The 14,170-nt window shown below is 30.8% G+C and overlaps 1 long non-coding RNA gene across 4 annotated transcripts; it reads left to right on the forward strand.

The window, feature by feature from the left end:
• The first annotated feature begins 3,255 nt into the window (after positions 1-3,255).
• On the forward strand, positions 3,256-14,170 carry LOC146888862 (uncharacterized). 4 transcript variants are annotated; one of them, XR_014987452.1, is made up of 6 exons: positions 3,258-3,684; positions 3,800-3,893; positions 4,122-4,368; positions 13,652-13,690; positions 13,850-13,909; positions 13,991-14,170. It is a non-coding gene; the product is annotated as an uncharacterized LOC146888862 (long non-coding RNA). The 4 variants fall into 4 exon arrangements; XR_014987086.1 differs by having other exon boundaries at positions 3,256-3,684; positions 13,652-13,909; XR_014986693.1 differs by lacking the exons at positions 13,652-13,690; positions 13,850-13,909; positions 13,991-14,170 and having other exon boundaries at positions 3,269-3,684; positions 4,122-5,026.

A 14,170-nucleotide genomic window follows, 5' to 3' on the forward strand; every position in this document is an offset into this window, starting at 1 on the left:
AGGGTGAATCTTTGGGTTTACCCGTGGTTTTAATTTTGATTTTAATCATTCAATGATCGACTGCATTGCAATTTTCATATAGTACAATCTTCTTATTTATTCTTAAGATTGTTGTGGTGAATTCAAGAAATTAACTTTGTAAAATAGAGAAAATTTAGGTATTAGTATATGCTTTTTTAAATTATATTTGATACCTTGATTGTCAAGGATCCATTTGTCTGCCAAATTTGTCTATCTCAACTTTAAAACTGAATTAGATTAATGGTCTAAATTAGATTTATTTTCAAAACTAAATTAAGTATAGTATAATTTAGATGTATTGTTTTTTAATTTTGTATTCAATTTCAACATTAAGAAATTCAACTTGTGAGATTTACAAACTTAATGTCGATAAGTAAAAGTTACAAAATTTCTATTCAAAATTAATTTTCTATTCAATTTAATATAATGTCAATGAGAAAACAAAGTCATCACCTACCACTTCTAAATACATAAAGATAAAAATACAAAAAATAAGCATGAATAGGTAGTGAAACACAAACGTTTTAAACTTTCCCATTATACTCTGCAATTTGGTATTAGTTGATGCAATAAGAAAATTGCAAATAACAAAGACAAACATGACAAAACTTAATCTAACATTTACCAATAGAATGTCAACTTATTTGTCATTAGACTTAACTTCCAGGTGGATAAAGTGACAACCAGAAAGAATAAGAGTGTGGGTGATCTAGGTTTCTAAAGTTCCTTTTGGCCTTTGAGACTCAAATTATCCTTAAAATGACTGAATCGATTCCCTCTTCCTTTTGAACCCTACATTTTCGATTAGCATTCAATTAGAACAAACTCAAACAAACATAACCCTAAATGCACTCACCAAACACAAACATTCAAAATAATGAAACCTTTATGCAAATTAACCTCACTTGCAAAAATCATGATTTCAAACTGTTTGGGTGTGTCTTTTATTCTCTAAATTCTTCTACGCCGCTTTCTTAACCTTCAAAATTCGAATGTTAAAACCTTTCATAAGAAGTGTGATTCTTCCTTTCTTCCTTTAATATCAAAACTAAATCAAGTGAAATACATTTTATGAAATTTCTCATACCCCTTAAAATTGTTTAATAATTGAGCGGACTAAAAACATAGTTAACCTATTGTATTTATAAAGAAGATAAATGAGTAAAATATAATTAAAAATAGTATCAAATGATTGTAAAAGGATAAATTTGTTAATTTTATCATTTAATCGCAATTAAGCCCAATAATTAATTAATTAATTTTTATCATTTATATTACCTTTGAATTTATAAAAAACGAGTTATAATGAAATTTCAATAATGTTAGAGGATATTTATATTAACTTATTTAAGAAGTTTAAATCCATTAACACCACAAGTACATTGGGCTTTACCAAAAGGTTCGGGTTCAAAAAAAAAAATGTTTGAGGACATTGATTCAAGGGAGCTTCTCCCTACACCCCAAAGCATTTCTCCTGTACCTCCAAAACTTTCTTTATTCTCAATTTTACCCTTAAATGAAGAAAGAGAAAAAATAGTAAAAAAAAATCAACTGCACTGCACTCTTGCACCCAGTCAGCGAATCTGCTTTTGTTGTAGGCCTCTGCACCCTCAAAGAATATCAATTCTATGTATGCCAAAACGATGACAGAATCCGTTTCAAGATTTTAAGAAACAAATTTCACAATTCATTTTGCTTTTTTTTTGGTTTTGTAAGAAACAGATTTTACAATCCGTTTTATATAAATTAAATTAAATTAAAAAATACTTAAACTTTAAATTGAAAAATTATTCATTGTATTATAACTTTATCTAATTTATTTAAAGTATATGATTTTTAAATTTTAAATATATTTTTAAATTTTTTTTGTTTATTTATTATGTTTTCATATATTTTAATATATATCTAAAAATAAAGTAATATATATATATATATATATATATATATATAATTTGATTTGTAAATAACTTTTTGAAAAATAAATTTAATTATAAAAATAAATAAAACTAAATGATAATTAAACTTTAAATTAGATAAAAGAATGAAAATTTATTCCAATTCTTTTTAATTTTATTTTAAATATAATGCTTTTTGAATTTTAATTATTTTTTTAGTTTATTATTTTTTATTTTAATAATATTTACATATTTAATGTATATTTTAAAAATAAAATAGTATATTAATATTTTTTAACAAATATTTTAAAATAAATATATGAAACAGAGGTTAAAATTCGCTTCAAAAATTTATATTATAAAACGGATCTTAATATCCATTTTAATTTTCTTTTAAATTTGGTTAGACATGTCAAAGTGAGCCAACCCGGCTCACACGGGTTGACTCACCACGAGCCGGGTTCAAAATGAGTGAACCCAACCCGGCTCACTTTTTGGTGAGCCAGAAATTTTGTAACCCGGCTCAACCCACCACGGGTTGGTGGGTTAAGTGGGTTGGCTCACCAACCCACCTAAAAAAATTATTTATTTATTTATTTTATTATTCAAATATTTAAATAAATTTTTAAGTAACCCATGTGATGACAATCATAGTAAAATCAAGAACCAATGCTTTGATCATGCTCACCACCAATATATGAAGAATTATTTCCAAGAAAGTATCCATTAGTCTAAGAAAGCATGACTAATATTACAAATTTTCTGTCATGCTATTCAACAAAATATAAATAAAAAAACTATACATTTTTTTCATACTAATTTAGAAAAAATTGTTTATAAGACGGTTACTTGAGTAATTTACTATAAAGATTATAGTTAAAGATTAAAGTATCAACATATATATAACTTGACAATCAAATTAATTAAACATTCAAATAATTCAAATATAATTAAGCAACATTCTAGCATTTAAAAATATGAAATTGTGAACAAATATAATTGGAGTAGTAAATAATTTAAAAAAAATTAAAAGAAAATTTAAAAAAAATAAAAAAAAAAAATTGTAAAAAAATGTTGGTGGGTTAAGTGGGCCAACCCACCTTCAACCCGGCTCGAACCCGTTTAACCCGTGGGTTAAGTGAGCCGGGTTGAGTTCAACCCACGCTCGAACCCGTTTAACCCGTGAGTTAAGTGAGCCGGGTTGAGTTCAACCCACTTTTGAAAAAATTGAATTTTTCTCAACCCAATCCGGCTCGAACCCGTGGTGAGCCGCATTGGCTCACGGGTTGAAACCCATTTTAACATCTCTAAATTTGGTATACCACGGATACTGAAATCCCCTTCATAGTTTTCAGAAACTGATTTCAAAATCCATTTCGGTCGTATTTATTTAATAGCATGCGTTTTGACGAGAAAAATCATCAGTTTTGACGATCCTTCACCACATCTACCCTCATCGCCAGCAGCACCTTCTTCTCCTTAAAAGCAGCCTCCCCTTCGACTGCTCCGCCTCTCCTCAGGCTCACCCGTCGTCGCCAAAAGCGTCGAGGGCGTGCACTACCCCTTCCTCTTCTCCCTCTCCGATTTCGGAACCCTCCCCGACAAGCCTCACAAGAACCTGCTCGAGAAGGCCAACAGCGAGGGCAACGTGGGTATGGCCACCTTCGACGCCTCTGTCATGGCGTTTCAGGAGTCCGTAGTTGTTATGATGAGGGGAAACGGGTGGCTGAAACTTTGATGTTTGATTACCATAGACAGCATGGCATTGGTAATTTTCGTGTCTTCTTTTCCTCACAGTAGCTTCTCATTTTGTCTAAGGCATATGCAGTAAGTTTTTCCTTTTTCTTTTAACTCCTCGAGGTGCTTTTATCTTTTGAAAATAGAAATACGCATTGCAAGAATCTTTAACACATATGGACCACGCATGAATATTGGCGATGGGCGTGTTGTTAGCAATTTCATTGCTCAAGCACTTCGGTAATTACTTGGCTGTTTTCTGGTTTAAATTCATGCTATAATGTTGTTACTTTTGCATGGTTTGTAATGGTTTAACCATTGCATGATTTGTTCCACGATCATGCCTGATTGCAACTCGAGATCAATCACTCATATAATTGTTCTAAATTTTAGTACTTTAAGTTTGGTGACTCGCTATAATTTTTATTTCTTTCTTAAACTCATTTATATTTTGATTCAATTCTTTAGCAGCAGCATTCATTTCTCCTTTTTTCTTCAAGTTCAAGCTGAGTGGTAAAATGCCTTGGAATCCTCGGAAACCAGAATCAGCAGCTATCTCGCAAAATCAGGCTAAATCGTGGTGGCTTGCGTTGGTGTGGCGTCCCAGGTGGGAGTACCTCACGATGGCTTCGTTCTCTGTCACGGAGGTGACTACCATGGTGGTCACGTTCTAGTGTGAGAAGTTTCGCGTTCTGCCATGGTCGTCGCAGCAGAGGTGGGTGGTCCACACTTCCAGTATTTAATTTTACCCCCAAACACTTTTCAAATTTCAAAAATATCCTTCAACCATTTAATCAAGATCTCATCCAAAAAGTTATTTTTGAATGTCAATGTCTAGAAAGAAGGTTTCTTAATGTCGACATAAAAATACAGTGAAGATTATACAAATGTCAAAAAAAGAAAAAAAAAAAAAAAATATATATATATATATATATATATATATATATATATATAGATCAATATATATAAATACGTCTAAACTAGAAATTCTTAACGTATACATCAAAATAGCAGCAATTTAAAAAATAATTCATATAATCTTCCTCTTATAAATCCGTACTTTGTATGATTAAAGTTTGTACGATTAAATTTTTGTACAATAAATTTTGTATTTTTTCGTTTGAGGATATAGACACTTTAGGGTGTGTTCCTTTGTGTAGATGGATATGGGGGAGAGTGTGAAGATGGATTTGTGTAGATTTAGGTGGATGGATATTTGTGTTTTTTTGAGTGGATTTAGAAGGTAAAGTGAGTGGATTTGGAGATAATTTTTATGAAAGTTAGTGAAAGATTTGATTGATGTGATAGATAAAATTATATGTTAAAATAGATATATTTATTAAGTTACCATAATACCCTTGTGTAAAAAAAGAGAATGATTTTGTAATTTGATGTTATAAAAATAATTATAATTAATTAATACGAATTAAAAAAATATTAAAATTATATAAAATTTTAATAAAATTTTAATTATTATATATATCTATATATAATTATATATATATATATATATTAATAAATATGATATTAATATATATATATATATATATATATATATATTATTAATTATAATATGTATTGTTAATTATTTATAAATATGTTTAATTATTATTATATATAATAAAATAATAATAGAAAACAAATTATTTATAGTATATTATGATTAATAATTATATATATATAAAGGGTATGAAAGTAAAATCGTTAAAATCTATTCAAATCTTTCTATTGTTGAGAAGATGGATTTTGGTAAAAATTTCATGAATCCATCTTCTCTTTTCTGCGCAAATCACTGAATGGGAACGCAACTTATTTTTAAATCCATCGTCTCTAATATGTGGTAAAAGTACAAACCGCGCAAACGAACAGAGACTTATTGATTTGCTGGATGATATAAGAATTCATCCTGAATTTTATATTCTTGCACAAGAATTATATATATATATATATATATATATATATATATATATATATATATATATAGAGAGAGAGAGAGAGAGAGAGCATGTGAGAGACTGACCTAGTTATTTGAGAAACCTTCAGGTTGACTAATGAAAATATGCTTCTAAGACAAAATGTTAGAACACAATACAAACTTTCTATGACAGGAAAAGAGAATTAATTCAATATTTTAAGGATTGGCGCAATCAATTTGAAAAACCAAGTCAGGATGAGGAATTCTATATGATTTCAGATGAGACTGTGCAAGTCACATCTCGAAGAGTGCATATTCAGAAAACAATATTTAATATACCGAACTTGTTATAAGTGTTTTTGTACGCAGTAATATAGTAATATACGAATTTGTGTTTTGTACGCGGTAATAAACATTTATTTAGAATGATTTCATGTGAGCTTGACTTATTTTCTTCTTTTTCAATCTTTCGTAACAAATCCATAAATTATTTTTAATTTTAAATAATTAAAAAATATCTTATAGGAGCTCTGTCACATTAACTCATTCATCTAAAATGAAATTTGAATGTTGTTTATCTAGTTATATTTTGATTTTTATGGGTAATATTTGAATTTAGTGTATAAATCTAAACTAGTAATTTTTGTACAATAAATTTTGTCCTATGATGAATTTTACTTGTAAATATCTATGGGTTTGCCTACTTTTGTCATTCATATTTCTTGTATCATAATTCTATATCATTTCATGTGATATCATTTCATGTGAGACTGAAGATACCTTGGTGAAGGCAAAATTGTGCAAATCACAATTGGAAGGGTTGCATGGTAAAATTGATTGGGTATGATGATTTCTAATTTATTTATATGTAATTGAGGTAGATTCTTACCTATACTGCCCAATTTCAATATAAACTAGCTATTTTCTAGGTAACCTCATAGTAATTAATTATTTTTTATTAATTATATTATCTTTGTATTTATCAATAATCGATTATAATAAAATTTCAATAATGTTTAAGGATATTTATATTAAGATATATAAGAAGTCCAAATTCACAACATTGGACTTTACTTAAAAGGTTTTCGGTTCATGACAAAAAATGTTTTGAAGACATTGATTGGCATGTGACTTACTTTCAAAGCCAGACATATTGACGATCCCTAGCATGATTCAAACACTTCCCTCATATCATATCTAACCATGCAACTAGTGGGTCTGCTGGAAAATTTGTGAGTGATTGGGAGGCTAGCTCAAAGAGTAAGGGTGGTTTACGTTCTGGTAGATGATAAATGATGTCAATGTTGTAAATAATGATATCAGTGGGACATAATTTTATCGAATAACACTCATACACATACAATAGAAACAAGAGAGGAAGAGAGTGTTTCTACTCAATATGTTTCAAACTAAAATTGATACATAACTCTTGGTACAAGATTAACCTTTTATAGGCTTTACAAAACATTATAATTGTTTCGGTCTAGGAATGATGGCCAAACCAGAACAATAATTCTCTCTCTCTCTCTCTCACTCCTGAGTTCACCCCCCTTTTTCCTTAATCCCTTATGTATATATAGGGTCCTTTAATCCTTTTACTGCTATTTTAATGTCAGATCTTTAGCTAACCAACCTACCCACTTCTCCACTATTCTCTCCTAAAATCTCGCATGTGGGTGGTTATTCTTAAAATCCAGTGATATTTGCTCGTCACCTCGGTCCAAGTGCTCGTTACCTCGGTCACCTCGGCCCAAGTGCTCGTCACCTCGGTCCAAGTGCTCGTCACCTCGGCCACCTCGGCCCAAATGCTCGTGACCTCGGCCTATGACTAAAACTCGTTGTTTTATGATAAATATTTATCAAGTCGGAATCCTGATTAGCACGTTGAGGTCGGCCATTCCCTGGACGGTACAATAATATTAATTTTTAGATAACCCACTCAAGAAGGAATTGTCAGTAAAGATCCTTTCAACTTGTGACTCTAATTGAATGGTGCTTACAATTTTGTGCAATTTTATGCGGTGCCTACAATTAGCTTTACCAGTGTAGCTGCCGTTATGCTTTCCAATAAAGTTACATAGCTTTCTCATAAGGTAAGTTTTGGTCCAATCAATCATTTTCTATCCGGTCAAAGTTTTCAACTTCTGCAGCTTGATTTAATTACTGACATTGCCTCCCTTAAATCAAGCTTGTATCATTCCAAGCATTCTTTTTAACTTATAAAATAACTCAGCTTTCAGTGGCTTTGTAAAAATATCTGCAGCTTGTTCTTTAGTTGGACAATATTCGATTGCTACTTCTTTCTCAGCTACCAGTTCTCGGATTTTATGAAGCCGAATATCTATGTGCTTGGATCGTCCATGAAATACTAGATTTTTGCATAATGCAATTGCTGACTTGTTATCACAAAATATCACTGTGGGAGTATCTTGCTTATGATGCATCACTTCAAGCATTCTTTTTAACAATACTGTCTGGATTGCACAACTAGCTACTGCCATGTATTCTGCTTCGGCTGTTGAAAGAGCGACAACAGGTTGTTTCTTTGAGGACCACGATACTGCTCCTATTCCTAGATGAAATGTATACCCTAACGTGCTTTTTCTTGTTTCAACATCTCCTGCCCAATCACTATTTGTATATCCAACAAGCTTCACAACTTTAGTGTTAGCATAAAAAATTCCCTCAGCTAGAGTACCTTTGATATATCTGAGAATTCTCTTTGCTCCTTGTAAATGACATGCATGTGGCTCTTCCATGAATCTGCTTAGCAATCCTACTCCAAAGACTATATTTGGTCTAGTAACAGTTAAATATCTGAGGCTTCCAATCAAGCTCTTGTAATATGTTGAATCAATTCTTTTTTCATCATTATACTTTTTCAGCTTCAACTTCTCTTCAACAGGTGTTGAGATTGGCTTTGAATTCTTCATCTTGAATTTTTTTTAAATGTCAGCAGCATACTTCTTTTGAGATATAAAAATTCCATCATCTTGCTGAATGACCTCAATGCCAAGAAAATATGACATTAGGCCCAAATCTGTCATCTCAAAACATTTAACCATGGCCTTCCTGAATTCTGCAATCATCTTTGGATTATTGCTAGTAAAAATTAGATCATCAACATAGAGGCACACAATAAGAATATTGTCAGAGTCAACTGATTTGATATACAAAGCATGTTCAAACGGGCATCTCTGAAAACCATTATGCACAAAGTAAGAATCAATCTTCTTATACCATGCCATGGGTGCCTGCTTCAAGCCATACAATGCCTTCTTCAATATGTAGACTTTATCTTCTTTTCCTTCAACTTCATATCCTACAGGCTGCTCAACATATACTTCTTCTTCCAAAGTGCCATTCAAAAAGGCAAATTTAACATCCATTTGATGATTTTTCCAATTATTTTGAGCTGATAGTGAGATAAGCATACGAATTGTATCTAATCTCGCTACAGGAGCAAATACCTCAAAATAATCAATACCTAGCTTTTGTTTGTACCCTTTTGCTACCAACCTTGCTTTGAAACGATCAATTTCTCCACTGGACTTGTACTTAGTTTTGTACACCCATTTTACTCCAATTGGCCTTTTGTATGCTGGTAAGTCTGTCAGCTCCGATGTTTGATTCCTCTTGATGGCATGAATTTCTTCATCCATTGCTTTTCTCCAATGTTGATTATTTGAAGCTTCTTCAAATGTTACAGGCTCACAGTCTGCAAATAAGGCAAAATTGATAATTTCTTCATCAGATGGGTCATTGTCATTACCCACAACATAATCCTCCAATCTGAGTGGTAGTCTCCGTTGCCTCTGTGGTCTGCTTGATGTTTCCGGCTCATCAGGTGTTGGATCTACATGTCTATTCTCCTCTTCATAATTTTCTGGATTTACTGCATGCTCCTTTTGTTCTTTGGAAGACCAATCCCACATTCCTTCTTCATCAAATGTCACATCTCTGCTGATAATTACCTTCTTTGTCACTGGATTGTAAAGCTTGTACGCCTTTGATTTAGTGTTGTACCCAATGAAGATGCACTTCTCTCCTTTGTCATCAAGCTTTTTCCTGATTTGATCTGGTACATGGGCATATGCTGTACACCCAAAAACTCTAAGATACCGGATTGAAGGTTTCCTTCCACTCCAAGCTTCTTCTGGTGTTTTATCACAAACACTCTTTGTTGGACACCTGTTCAAAATATACACAGTAGTAGAAACTGCTTCTGCCCAGAATTCTCTAGGCATTTGTTTCGCCTTTAGCATGCATCTCACCATATCCATAATTGTTTTGTTCTTCCTTTCTGCTACTCCATTTTGTTGAGGAGTGTATCTTGTTGTCATTTGATGTTGAATTCCATGGTGGTCAAAGAAATCTGCACAGGCAAGGTATTCTTGGCCTCTATATGTCTTCAATGCTTTAATTTTGCAGCCACTTTGTTTCTCCACAAATGCCTTAAATGACTTAAAGGCATCACAAGCTTCTGATTTCTGTTTCAATAAATACACCCAAGCTTTTCTGCTAAAGTCATCAATAAAAGTAATGAAATACTTACTACCGCCATGTGTTGGTATCTCAACCATGCATAAATCTGAATGCACAATCTCCAATGGCTTTCTTGCTCTCCAGGATTTTCCAGTTGGAAAAGATTCTCTGTGTTTCTTTCCAAATTCACAAGTCTCACGTATACCTTCAGGAATGTTTATAACAGGCAAACCAGATACATACTCCTTTTTAGAGAAAAAGTTTAATCCAGAAAAGTGGTAATGTCCAAAGCGCATGTGCCACAGCCAATCATCATTTTGTATAATGGAACTCAAGCAAGGAATTTTATCATGTTGAACTTTCAAAGGGAATAGGCGATTAGGAGTCATTTTTACCTTGGCAATGAATCTCCTATTTTTGTTAATCAACGTACAATAGCCATCATGAATCTGCATGTTGTAGCCTTTCTCTGATAATTGTCCCATGCTCAATAGGTTATGATGAAGACCAGGAGTATAGAAAACATCAGAGATGAAATTTTGAGAACCGTCCTTCAATCTGATTGCAACTCGACCTTTTCCCAAAATCGGAATGTTTGAGTTATTTCCGAATTTCATGGTAGATTTTACCGTTTCATCCATCTAGTGAGGAAAATAACTCCTTTTTCCCACACATGTGGTTGCTGCAGCCAATATCTAGGTACCAAATATCTCCATCGCCTAAAAAATTGTTTGCTATGAGAAGTAAGGTTTGTGGATTATCAAAACTTTCACCAGTATGCTGATATTGATGTTCTGCTATATTTGCATGTTGTTTGAATCTACAATCTGTAGCTTTATGCCCGAACTTTCCACAGTGATAGCAATTGAAATTTGTCCTCTCCTGGTAGGTGAAGTTGCCTCTTCCTCTTCCATGGTTGGTAGATCTGTCATTGTGTCCACCTCTTCCTTGATTAGATGGCCTGAAATTGTTGTCTCTCCATTGTTGATTGAAACTACAACGACCTCTTCCTCTGAAGCTGCCACGACCTCTACCTCTGAAATTTATATTACCATCTTCACGACCTCTACCGTCTTTACTTCGGCTAGATTCTACTATGTTGGTAAAATTCACCTAACTTTTCAAGGCTTCTTCATTTGCTTTTTCAGTTTTCTCCAAAATTTTGCTCACATGGCTTTCAATGCTACCTTGCAATTCTGCAACCATCATGATGTTTGTGTCGTGGGACTCAATTATTGTAGTCACCACATGATCAAATTTCATCGGCATTGTGCGTAGAATTTTCTCTACCACCTTGCTTTCAGGGATGTCTTCTCCATACACCTTCATCTTATTGACAAGATTTGTTACCTGTGAAAAATATTGTTCCACGGTTTCTGAACTGGACATCTCATATCTTTCATATTCTCGACGCATGGATTGCAATTTGGATTTCTGAGCTTTCTCTACTCCTTTGTATGACAGCTTCAAAATGTCCCACGCTTCTTTGGCTGTTTTGGCATTTCCTATTTTGCCAAAAATTGAATAATCTACACCTTGGTGAATTTGTGATAGCACCAACTGGTCCTTCCTTTGAGTTGCATCATCAGCTCCTTGTTGTATGCCTGGTTCAATAAAGCTCCAAATATTGTGAGCTTTCAAACGGGTGGACATCAACAATGCCCAATAATTGTAATCTAGTTTCCCATCTAATTTGGGACCGGACCAAACAATATTATAGTTTGTGGCCATCTTTCTTTCTCAAATAGACTCTAAAATTTTTGATAAAGTGAGAACTCTCTTGTTCCTCACACCCTCAATATTTTTTGTAAAATTTTCACTAACTCTTTCACAAACTCACAAAACCAATGCTGGATCTAACCAGCTCTGATACCAATTTGATATCAGTGGGACATAATTTTATCGAATAACACTCATACACGTACAACAAAAACAAGAGAGGAAGAGAGTGTTTCTACTAGAGATGGCAAATAAACCCGTGCCCGTGGGTATCACCCGAACCCGTCCCCGTTTTGACGGGGAATCCCCGCTTTGACTGGGTATGGGTATGGGTATGGGTAATACCCAAAATTTTCAACTGGGGATGGGGATGGGGATGGGGATATATATATACCCGCCCAAATACCCGTCCCTGCTTAAATTACTAAACTATTTATAATTTATTAAATAATCTAAAAAATATATATAAATAAATAATATATTTACACATAAAATATAATATAATATAATATAATATAATATAATATAGTATATATACATATAAATAAAATATACTTTTATATATATATATATATATATATATATATATATATATTTACACATATACATGTAATATAATATAATATAATATAATATACATATAATATATATACATAATAATATAATATAATATATATAATATATATGTATAAAACAAATTAATCATTTAACTAGTGAGATCTTTTATAAACAAATTTATAAAAATTTAAAAGAAATATATATATATATATATAAAAGCATAAAATATCTACGCATATACATATAATATATATACATAATAATATAATATATATTATTATATTTATATTATTATATAATATAATATAATATATACTTAAAATAAATATATATCTATAAAATATATATATATATATATATATATATATATAAACATAAGATATCCACACATATAATATATATACATAGTAATAATAATATAATATATAATATAATATAATATATATAAATAATTATATATATGTATAAACATAAGATATCCACACATATAATATATATATACATAGTAATATAATATATAATATAATATAATATAATATAATATATATATATATATATATAACATATTTCTCATTCTCTTTATTTTTTGTTATACACTTTGTTTACTCTCTCAATTGTCTGGTTTGTTTTTCAAGATTTAATTTTGAAGGTAATTTTTCTTCTTCTTATTACATAATTTTTACTCTCTGTACATGGTTATGTTCAAATAGGTGTTCCTCAATTTCATTCTATGAAATAATTTTTAGGTTACACATTTGATTATCTTTATTTATTTATTTATTTTCATGAAAATGTTTGACTCTTATTTTGTAGCTCTTCTTTTTGTTACTTTGGTTATACACTTTTTTACTCTCTTTTAATTGTTTGGCTTGTTCTTTAAGGTTTAAGCAGATCTTCAAGGTACTTTTCCTTTTATCATAATCTTAATTATACATTTTTTTTTTCGTTATATTATGTTCAAATGGATATTCTCAAATTTGGGTCACACATTTAATTATCTTTACTCCTTTATGATAATTTTATTTATTATTTATTTTTTGTTTCATGATAATGTTTAATTCTCAATTTTAAGTGCTCAATTGCATAAATCCTTAATTTAATTCAAGATCAAAAGATGAAGAATCTATGTTTAAATTTGAATTATTATTAATTTAATTTTGTTATTTGTGCTATTTCGTTTAAGTGGTATAATATAAATTTTTAATAGTATAAAAAATATTTGAAATATTTTTAAACTTGATTATTGGTTTTCCTTTTATATTTTGTTAAAAAAGAAATTAACCTTTTTACTTTGTTTGATTTTTTTTTGTTACTATGTTAGTTTCTAGAGAAAATGAGCACAGGAGATCAAGATTTGCAGGTACCAAGTCCACCACAGTGTTCACAACAACCAACTCCCTTTCAAAGTTCCAATAATGACAGTCAATCTCCATTGAATCCATCTACTCAAATTTATTAATATTTTTTGTTAGTATTTTTTGTGAGTTCTCATCTAATATTCTACATTTGGTGTTTGTAGGTGTTAAAAAATTAAAAGGAAAAGATGTTCTCATGAGTGAAAATGAATCTGATGAAGAAGGTACATTATATTCTAGTAATTAAAATTTTCAATTTCAATTATTATATCATATCTAATTTTTCATTTTTTTTCTATGTGTAGGTGGGATCGAATGCAAATGAAACCACTGATCATTTGTAAAATTAATAAATATTTTGGTTATTATAAAATTTTAGTAATGTGTAATTTTTTAGCTTTTATATAATTATTTGAATTTCATTTAGTTGTTATTTGATACTTTAATTTGAGATTTATACTATTATAATATTTTTCTTAATATTT

This window comes from Vigna unguiculata, chromosome 1 (genome assembly GCF_037176805.1).
Source record: "Vigna unguiculata cultivar grain cowpea cultivar isolate G323 ecotype 2 chromosome 1, ASM3717680v1, whole genome shotgun sequence".
NCBI classification, from domain to species: domain Eukaryota; kingdom Viridiplantae; phylum Streptophyta; class Magnoliopsida; order Fabales; family Fabaceae; genus Vigna; species Vigna unguiculata.